The 10,401-nt window shown below is 43.7% G+C and overlaps 1 long non-coding RNA gene across 1 annotated transcript; it reads right to left on the reverse strand.

Annotated features, from left to right (window-relative positions):
• Positions 1-5,690: 5,690 nt before the first annotated feature.
• LOC135051239 (uncharacterized) lies at positions 5,691-8,999 on the reverse strand. The gene is made up of 4 exons (XR_010242122.1): positions 8,654-8,999; positions 8,195-8,216; positions 6,995-7,167; positions 5,691-5,778 (listed from the first exon to the last, which is right to left on the reverse strand). It is a non-coding gene; the product is annotated as an uncharacterized LOC135051239 (long non-coding RNA).
• Positions 9,000-10,401: the final 1,402 nt, after the last annotated feature.

Below are 10,401 nucleotides of genomic sequence, written 5' to 3' on the forward strand. Positions count from 1 at the left end.
TGGACTAAAGCTACCTATTCTTGGGAATTTGTCCCTGTCTTGTACAGTCATTCTCTCCCATTCATCACATAAAACCTCTGTGTGACTACCGTATTTTTCACACATTACATATCGTGCCGACCCAACTGGTCGGTTCTCTGAATCAACCCGAACCGAGGTTGATCACCCCCTACCTGAACAAATGGCCCCCATAATCTGCAGGCGTTGCTTATTCCTCCTTGGATCTTTATCTCAAGGTTTTCAGCGAACCCTTACAAACAAACCAAGATGTCCTTGGGCAGGCCGGCGGTGGTGGTTTATCAAGTACCCCACTTACTTCTCGCCCACGTTGGCCAGTACTGCAATCACTGTAACCAGAGCTGCTGTACCCAACCCAGGGCCCCTGTGAACCTTTATTTACTGGGGCGCGTTCCCCAGCAAGTATCGGTTGTTGGATAGTTCCTGAGTGACCAGCGAACTTCCCTTCCAAAAATAAAAAATTACACAAATCACGTCAGAATGTACAAATAGCGTTTGTGACCACTTTACTCTAATGGTATTAGGTCAGATTACTAACTACTGCACACAATTACGTGCGGTCCAATCGTTCAGTACACGAGCACTACTTGTCATGTACTGAAAGATCAATGGAATCGATGTTTCCGGCCGCGATTCCTTCAGCAAGAGCTTGTATGGCCTATATGGGTTCTGCACCAACACCCCAGGCGTTGTGCCACTGGACTTTTATAGCGGACCTCTTTGTCTATTTTACCTATTACCTTATGACCTCCTGGTCTGTTACCTTATGACCTCCTGGTCTGTTACCTTATGACCTCCTGGTCTTGTTACCTTATGGTCCGCTATACTCTAATGCTCAAATATTATTTAACCAGGGATGCCTCCCTAGCCACCGTATATGTCACTTACACGTATGTCCCTTGTCGAGTACCCGGCTTTCCTTTTGGTTCCACCTTAAAGTTATATAAACTTTTGTATACAAAACACACTCACTCAACACATGTACACTTTGTTTCTATATCTATTTCTGCGCAGAAATTGTCTTTAGGCCAAAAGTGTTACCAATTAGGAGCAGGATCTGTTAAACTAAATTTCAGATTTTTCCAAAAATAGATTTGCGTTATTTACCGCGTCGCGTTATCTACCGCTGTGCGTTACTTATCGCCTTTGCGCTAATTATCGCTTTTCGTGACTTGAGCTACGTGGGCGTAACCGGACGCTACGTTGCGTAATGAACGCTGCGTGCGTCTGCCTTTTGGATTGCGTACGCTAGTCTTTGTTAGCGACACGTGTACGCAATGCAAAGATCCACCGTAACACAATATATATACTTTTATCAATGTAAATGATCCCTGATCATCTACCGCAATCCACACTGACTGCCTTATCTCCTAGACAAATCGTGTGTTGTTCTATACTTTAACTATTACCTTTACTATGAAATAACAGCAAATCTCTTTTTAGCACTTTCTATCAACTATAAAATTGGCAAACAGGAATAGTGATATACGAAAATGAAACAGAAATGCAGATATATGCGTGCGTACGCAAGACAAAAGAAAAATAAACAGTTTTAAAAAGACACAAGCGTTTTGTTCTTACTTCCGGTTACCGGATTCCTTCAGCACTCTTTATCTAAGCGAAGCAGACGCTTATCCCGCCAGCACTATGAGACAATCTCCCACCCTTTGCTGGGGGATAATGTCTGCTGATCTACCTAGTGCAGATGTGAGAAGTATAGGACGAGTTCCCAATTGACAATGCTAAATTCCTTTGTCGTATAAACAACCCTTTATGAAGCTAAGAACACTGTACGCTGTTTGCTTAAGAAGTACCGTAATGGTACGCTATTGGCGTAGCGATCGCTCAGCCGTAGGCGAGACGCTCAAGCGTCACGTTCGCTCACGGCCCAGTGATCACAGGACACGTTATTGGTTATGACTAGGGGAATGATTCGCTGTAGCGTAGCGTGCGCTCGAGACCACGAGGAGGTCACCAGCGATGCAGACGCTCACAACACTATACCTTTATGTTAAAACCTTATACCAATGAAATACACTGAATACCTTAATGTGAGTACAGGGTGTAAATGCAACCTTGTGTAACCTGACTAACTACAAAGCTGCTTGAGCGTCACCGACGCTCAAGTGAACACTTAACACTATAGAAAATGCACAGATACTGGTTTAGGTTCCAAAGCCTATTAACTGTATTATATCTAATATACTTGTAAAAGGGGATAACAGTACAAATGATACACTACAATATAACAGAGACTTCCTAACCACAGAACTAAAATACAAAAAGACAATACTACTCTGACCTAAATGAAATACAATACAATACTATAATACTATGGGAGATATAAGAGAAAAAGAGGAGAGAGAGAGAGAGAGAGAGAGAGAGAGAGAGAGATGGAGAGAAATTGGCTCACAGAAAGACAATGATTACGGAGAGAAACTTACGCACAAAGGGTATGATCGCCTGCGCCTCGATATCCAGCTCCCGGCTATCAGCAGATAACCGTTGATGAGAGAGTGAGAGCTGGATGTGGTCGGCCTGCCTATTTATGCCCCACACACAATGCAATCTCATAGTCCCTACAATCCCATTGTCCATTGGCCGAAGGAATTCGGCCCTGCATCATAACAAAAGGTCATAGGGTGATTCATACAGGTGGGCTGTGACGATTTCCAACAGCTCAGGTGGGTGGGAAACTGGGTTTCCCGCCGCATACCTGAGTATGAGTAAATAATGGAAATGGACATAAACTTCTTATGTCCATAACTATTCGCACGAGCGATTAATACGCTCCAAACCAACACCGGAATATTGCTAATTAAATACTCTTCCGATGGGTACCAAACACTGCTGTATGATTCCTGTTAGACCCTTCGTACGATATAAAGAGGGATTCCTCAGCTCTGGGACATTGTATTTTAACCAAACTTTCAGAATCTATCAAAGGGACCATGATCTATAAACTACATTAATTGTGAAAATATGTAACGAATGAGTCGCACGCTACGACTACATAAACTCTACCGTAAATACGCATACCGCGCCTGCGAGTGCACGCTATTGCGGGTATGCGCCTCCACGGGAGAGCGTACGCGCAGCGCGGACCAGTGTGCGGTGCAAATATGGCAACGTGCATTGAGACATTTTTCTGACTTTGACAATATATATATATATATATATATATATATATAGCGATACAGCATGGCAGCACACAGTAGAATAAATTAGTCACAGCAAAGCAAGCAGGTAACTGCAACGTTTTGATGCTTTACCATCGTCAGGTGCCTTATGATGATGTAATAGAGCATCAAAATGTTGCAGTTGCCTGATTGTTGTGACTAATTTATTCTACCATGTGCCGCCATGCTTTATCGCTGTGTTTGTGCTGGGAGTTCCTGTGGAGGGCACCGGAAAGTATTACGGATGTGCTGCGCCACACTGCGGGCACGGTGGCGCGCTACGCTCGCCACGCTATCTATTCTCCCTCCAGGGGGGTCGTGGAACCCCAAGAGGGAGAAAATCTGTCGGTATGCCGGCGCCTGTATGCTGGTCGTTGGGATCCCGGCCGCCGGCAAACTGAAGACCACCCGCCTTGCTGTGAATGCGCAGCATCTCCCAGTAGCCGCAGGTAGGGAGAAAGCTTTGCCGGCAATGGCTCCCTGCAGCAGTAGCTGCGATCACGATCACGGCTTTTCTTGAAACAGAGACATAGCTGTCTCTATTTCAAAAACAAGGTATTAGGTGCACGGGGGGGGGGGGGGGTTCTGGGTAGCGATCACTGAAACCTGGATTAACCCGTGACAGTTTCTCCCGCTGCTCTCTCTGCTGGGAGTCTCGCATTCTCACACACACCATTCAACCTAGGGGTCACCACAGTGGTGGTGTTGGGCTCCTACTACCCTCTAGCTACTCATACCAACTCATACCCCCAGAATCATCCCTTACAATCTCTACATTTGAGGCCCATGTTTGACTCATTCTCCTATTCTCTCTCTCCTGCCCTGAACAAGGGTGGTCATTCCGAGTTGTTTGCTATTTTTTACGTATGCAAATGGCATACGCACTACTGCAAATACAACGTAGAACTGCGAACATACGCCCACCACGCAGTATTGCAAACACATACGTACCAATACACAAAGTAGGCGTATACCAAATAGCATCGCAGGACTGCGATCAGATCGCATGGCTACAAAATGCATTGCAAAAACCACAACTCATCATGCACAGCCTTCGCAAAATTGCACACGCTATGTACTTTTGCTATAGGCCCTCATTCCGAGTTGATCGCTCGCTAGCTGCTTTTAGCAGCAGTGCAAACGCTAGGCCGCCGCCCTCTGGGAGTGTATCTTAGCTTAGCAGAAATGCGAACGAGGGCCCTCATTCTGAGTTGATCGCTAGCTGCTTTCGGTCGCAGCGCGGTGATTAGGTGAAAAAGCAGCATTTCTGCGCATACGTACGGGCCGCAGTACGCACACGCGAAGAACTTTCACACAAAACTATGCAGTTTTACACAAGGTCGAGCGACGCTTTTCTGCCGCTCTGTTGATCGGTGAGTGAGTGACAGGAAGTGGGTGTTTCTGGGTGGTAACTGACCGTTTTCCAGGAGTGTGCTAAAAAACGCAGGCGGGTCAGGTAAAAACGCAGGTGTGCCTGTGGAAACAGGGGAGTGGCAGGCCGAACGCAGGGCGTGTTTGTGACGTCAAACCAGGAACTAAACTGTCTGCAGTGATCGCAAGGTAGGAGTAGGTTTTGAGCTGCTCAGAGACTGCATGAAAAATTTTTCAAGCAGTGCTTCTAACCTTTCGTTCGCACTTCTGCTAAGCTAAGATACACTCCCAGAGGGCGGCGGCCTAGCATTTGCACTGCTGCTAAAGCAGCTAGCGAGCGATCAACTCGGAATGAGGGCCGATAGGTTAGCAGAACTGCTCGAAAAAATATTCATGCAGTTTCTGAGCAGCTCAAAACCGACCTTGTGTAAAACTGCATAGTTTTGTGTGAAAGTACTTCGCGCATGCGTACTGCGGCCCGTACGCATGCGCAGAAATGCCGCTTTTTCACCTAATCGCCGCGCTGCAACCGAAAGCAGCTAGCGATCAACTTGGAATGAGGGCCAGAAATCGCACAGCAATGTTTTTTTTTTCCTGTGTGTTTTAACTCTTCGACCCTTCCTCAATTAAGATACCAATTAGTGTAATGATTTCTAATGGTATTGAACAATTAAGTCTTCAAAGAATTCCAGAAGAACACTTTGTAGGCATAATTGCCCATTAACAGGTTTTGTTTTTTTTTGCAAATTGTTATAGATATCTAAACTGTGCATAATCCATGGCTGCCCTAATGTTAAATACCTGCTTTTTGTGTTGAGGTGTAGTGTGTGTATAAATGTGTTTAGTGAATTCAATAAACAATCAGCTCCTAACTGTCATACATCAGTCTTTGGTGTTTAAGTGTTTTTTATTAGTATTCTTAAGTAATATTAAAAAATTGGTTAAGGTGCCCAATTTCCTGACGTAAATCCGCTGTACCTTTCTTGCAATAAAAAACACAACACACACTCAAATGTGAATAAACTAAATTATTTTATTTGTAACATGCAAACTGTTTATTTTTAACTTCTGAAAATATATATATATATTTTTGAATGAAGTTATTGAAATTTTTTTTGCATCATCTCCACTTCATGAAGCAGGCCCCTGAGGTGGTGTGCCATCCTTGCCAGTATGGTACTAATTGTTGGTGGATCTCCAACTGCATCATCTGAAATTAATGTCCAAAAATAAAAAAAATTACTTACTCACATTACACATTATAGAAGCAAGGCACAACGCACACTTTAATGGCATAGTAACTACATCATGGATGTATTATTTTTACAGTAGCAGGGCAACACATCCAAGCATGGCCTGCAATGATTACAAATCCAAACCATGTTTAAAGTGTAGCAGACCATGCTGGGATGTGTAGTTCATTCATATCTGGAGTGTCCCGGACTTGCCATTTTTGGTGTTGGCCCAGCCTCAGCACACTGCATCTCTACCTCTTCGGATGGACTACACATACTAGCATGCCCACACTCCCTGAAAGCCTGCCTTACTACATAAGTGGAGACAGGTCTTGTTGTAATGTGTAGAAAGACCACTTTTGTAGAGTCACACTTTAAGAACACATGTCCCCAGACTTGGACTGTCACACAGGGGTACAGGGGAAAGCACCAGTGGCCCTAATTTCCAGCGTGAACACCCTAAGGATCAGGTTCCAGACTGTGCTCTTGAATGTTGCATTTTGTTGTACCTAAACATTGTCAACCTAGACACTGTCGATCTAAGGTTCCACACTCACTCAAGGGTGTGGATCATTAGATCAACAGTGAGTAGGTAGACAATTTTTAGGTTGACCACTATAGGTCGACAGTGAGTAGGTCGACAGGGTTGGAAGGTCGACAGGGTTTATATGTGCTAGGTCGACAGGTCAAAAGTTAGACATGAGGGTATTTTGGTATGTTGTTGTCCTTTTCTTCGTAGAGTGAGATGGACCCCCAATTACTGCGCTGTGCCACCTCGCATAGCTCGCTTTGCTCGCCAGGCTTCGGGCAAAGTGCCTCGCTCTGCTTAGCTCGGAACCGATTTCCATTTCAATCGGAGTCCACGTGGCTCGTTAAGTCAAAAAATGTCTCACATTTTTTAAACTAATCCAAAAAAACATGTTGAGCTTGTGACCTGTCGACCTAGGACATGACGACCTAGAAAGCCTGTCGACCTTCCAAAGCTGTCGACCTACTGACTGTCTACCTATAGTGGTTTCCCGAAACATTTGCAACCTATACACTGTCAATTTAAAATCCGGATTCCATAACATGATTTAAAAACAAAGCATTTTTCCATGGGCCCAGAATGGACCCAGTACAACACTGCATGTAGGTGTTCTTAAATTTAAACTAGGTTAGAAATACATTTTTTACTTCTAAATAACTTACGATCTCCTGCTGGATGGACAGCACCCTCCACCTCCTCGGGTGCCTCTGCGGCCCACTCGAATGTGGGGGAAGAATGTTGGATGGGATTGGATTTTGGGGTGGGGAGGAGGATGGAGGTGAGGCTGGCTGTGGCCTCGCTGGTGGTGCCGCTCCCCTCTGCCGTTGTGCTTGCCCTAGAAACACATTAAAAATAAAGGGGAAAAAAGGTCATTTCCATGTGCATGAAAATTTTTCATTGTTATGTTCATTTTATTTTAGAAATACAAAGTGCTTTATGTCTCCAGCCTACAGCCTGTGTGCTGACTAACAACACCCCTACATATTATCCCCTAACCACTCTGGTCCCCAGTGTGTCCTGCAAGCCCTAAGCACACACAGTCTGTAAACTGACAAAATATGTCATGTTTAATAAACTTTATTAATATGGAATCCTAATAATCTCACTTAATTTCACTCATGCAAACACACATTTAAATGTGTTTTACTTACTGCGTCGGATTTGCTGGCGCAGACGCACCAGCAACTCAGGCTGCCGGCAGCGGAGGTCGGACCACCGCCGCTCTAATTGCACAATGGTCCGCCTTGTGTGGACCCTCGCCCGCAGGATGCGGCGTACCTCCGCGTAGGCCGCACGCTTTACCCTATTTGGGACGTATGGTTCCGCACGGCCTACGCGGCGGTCCATGACCGCGGTAAGCACCCGCAGCTCACGGTGTGTGAAGGCGGATGCTCACATGGTGCCTATGGCATTTTCCTTACATGGGCATATATTTATAGTGTGTGCTAGCATTTCATTGGTCCAAATGTTATGGGTGTCATCTTTATTGATAAACTTTATTAAAATATGTGTACAGCATCATGTTTGGAACATTCTTTCATGTGCTCCCTTGAGGTCGCATCAGCGAATATTCGCAGCTGTCCCAGCAACAAACAAAAAAAAAACCCAACACACATGAAAGGCTTGTTTGAAATATTATCACTAGTTAGCCTTCATTAAGAATCACATAAATATTGTTCTTACATTTTATTGTGATATCTTTATATATCTGCAAAACCAAATCTCTCTCTCTCTCTCTCTCTATATATATACTTTTTAAAATATCACTATATATAGTATATATATACACACACACACACACACACACACATAGAGAAAGAGATAATGCGAGAGACAGAGATAGATTGAGACACTTAACTCACCACATTTTGCTGGACCAATCAGCTACACAAAGTCACAATGTAGAGTTTTGGTGGTCAGATGGTTTTGGATTTTGAATGTAAACATAGCAGATAAAATGGTGGATTAAAAAAAACGTTTAGAAGGGTGGTGACAAAATTTACATTTAAAAAAAAAAAAAAAAAAAAGTATAGTTTTTTGTCCAAAATGCATATAACCAAGCCTAATGTAACACAAATCACAAGGATCTGTAAATGCCCATCTAAATACAGATGTTAGTGGTAAAATTACAGACAATTCATCTTCACAGGCACTTATTAAACTACTCAAAACACATAAACCACACACTTGAAAAAAAAACATGTTAACGAAATGATCGTCAATTTGAATTAGTAATTGTCTCACCTCTAACCTACACATAAACACAGTTAACACAATATATGCTGAATGTAATCTATAGTGGTATCATACCATAAGCATACCTGAAATACTCCTGCACGATTCGTGCCCTTAATGCGTGTCCTCGCTGATAATCGGACCCACCACGGAATCTCCGCCCAACCCCTGGCTCCTCATCCTCACTTGGCATTTCCTCCGATTCGGGAAGCTCCAGGCGACTCCTTACAGTAATATTATGCAGGATGGCACACAGGACCACGATTTTCCGGCGAATACATGATGTCGCCACCAGTGCGGTGGAGCACACGGAACCGCCCTTTATCGTGCGCTCCACCAGCTGTCTAGTGGCAGTAAGCGCGAAATTAAACTCCGACTGTGGCCCTGGCCTGGGTTTGCTGTAAGGAGTCATGAGCCAGGGGGTGCAAGGATATCCACGATCTCCTGTATATAAAAAAAAATATAATAAAAAATAAAAAATGTACAATGTAAATTTTGAGTGGTGTAAAAAAAACCACAAAAATCAAAACTCACCCAATAGCCACATGTCTTGTCCTTCCATCATTCTTAATCTTTGCCAGATCCCTGATTGCCGAATGACATGTGAATCATGTGCACTTCCCGGAAACTGAGCATTCAAGGACAGGATCTGGAGGGATGGGCCACAAACAACCATGACATTCAGAGAATGGAACATTTTACTGTTCCTATATATAAACTCATTATGTTTTGGCGCAACTATCGCGATATGTGTCCCGTCCACAACCCCAATAACGTGTGGGAAGCGACTACCACCTTCCTGAAATTGCAGCTTCACCACAGCCAGGGCACCAGCATCCAAAGGCATTGAGATGAACTGCTTCACTCTGATAATGAAGGCATTGAGGACTCGTCGTAGGACTTTGGAAAATTTGCCCTGCGACATTCCTACCAGAGCCCCCACTACATGCTGGTATGAACCATTGGCCAAGAAATGTAACACAGCAAGAAATTGTGACAATGCTGGTATTGCTGTAGGATACCGAATTGATTGTTCTAGATCACTCTCTATTATGGAGAGTTTCTAGGTTGATATGAGGTGGCAGCCGCAATACCACATCATCTGGCATCCCAAAAAGGGTGACATGGGTTCGGAATATCGGTGGCCTTGCACGCCTCCGTTGCCTTGGAGGATGAGGGGCAGGTTGGGGTTGGAGGGCTTCCGCTGCGAGATATCTGGCTACATGCATCTTAAAAGTAAGTGAAGAAAAAATGAATCACACAAACATTTTACTACACACATTTCAACATATCAATTTCTGGGTATGGCAGTCCAAAAACTTACTTCAGGAGCGTATTCCATATCTACATGTGGAAATCCAGGAACAAACACAATGAAAATTTGAGTTGAAAAAACATTCACTAAGTACCACCAACATTGATTTCATAAAAAAAAAAAAAGTTGTGACACACAGGCACAAATATTCCATAACTACTAGTTTGACAACCTAACAATTATATGTTTAAGCACCAAAGTATTGACTACTACAACATTTAAAATTAAAAACGCACAAGCACTGCAAAGGCCATGCAACTTACCAGCTAATAGAATAGGTCCTCAATGGATATTAAACTCAAAAAGCCTACTTTGGCACAATACCCCACAAAATATAAAGAAGTAACCTACAAAATAAAGGAAAATACTATGAGAATATGGACAAACACACTGCAACCCCTTCTCCACCAGCCCTGCATTGGCCAGGCTACTTACCAGCTTAGAAAAAAGTTCCTCAATGGAAATTAAACTCAAAAAGCCTACTTTGGCACAAAACCCAAGAAAATATAAAGAAGCAAC

This window comes from Pseudophryne corroboree, chromosome 2 (genome assembly GCF_028390025.1).
Source record: "Pseudophryne corroboree isolate aPseCor3 chromosome 2, aPseCor3.hap2, whole genome shotgun sequence".
NCBI classification, from domain to species: Eukaryota; Metazoa; Chordata; class Amphibia; order Anura; family Myobatrachidae; genus Pseudophryne; species Pseudophryne corroboree.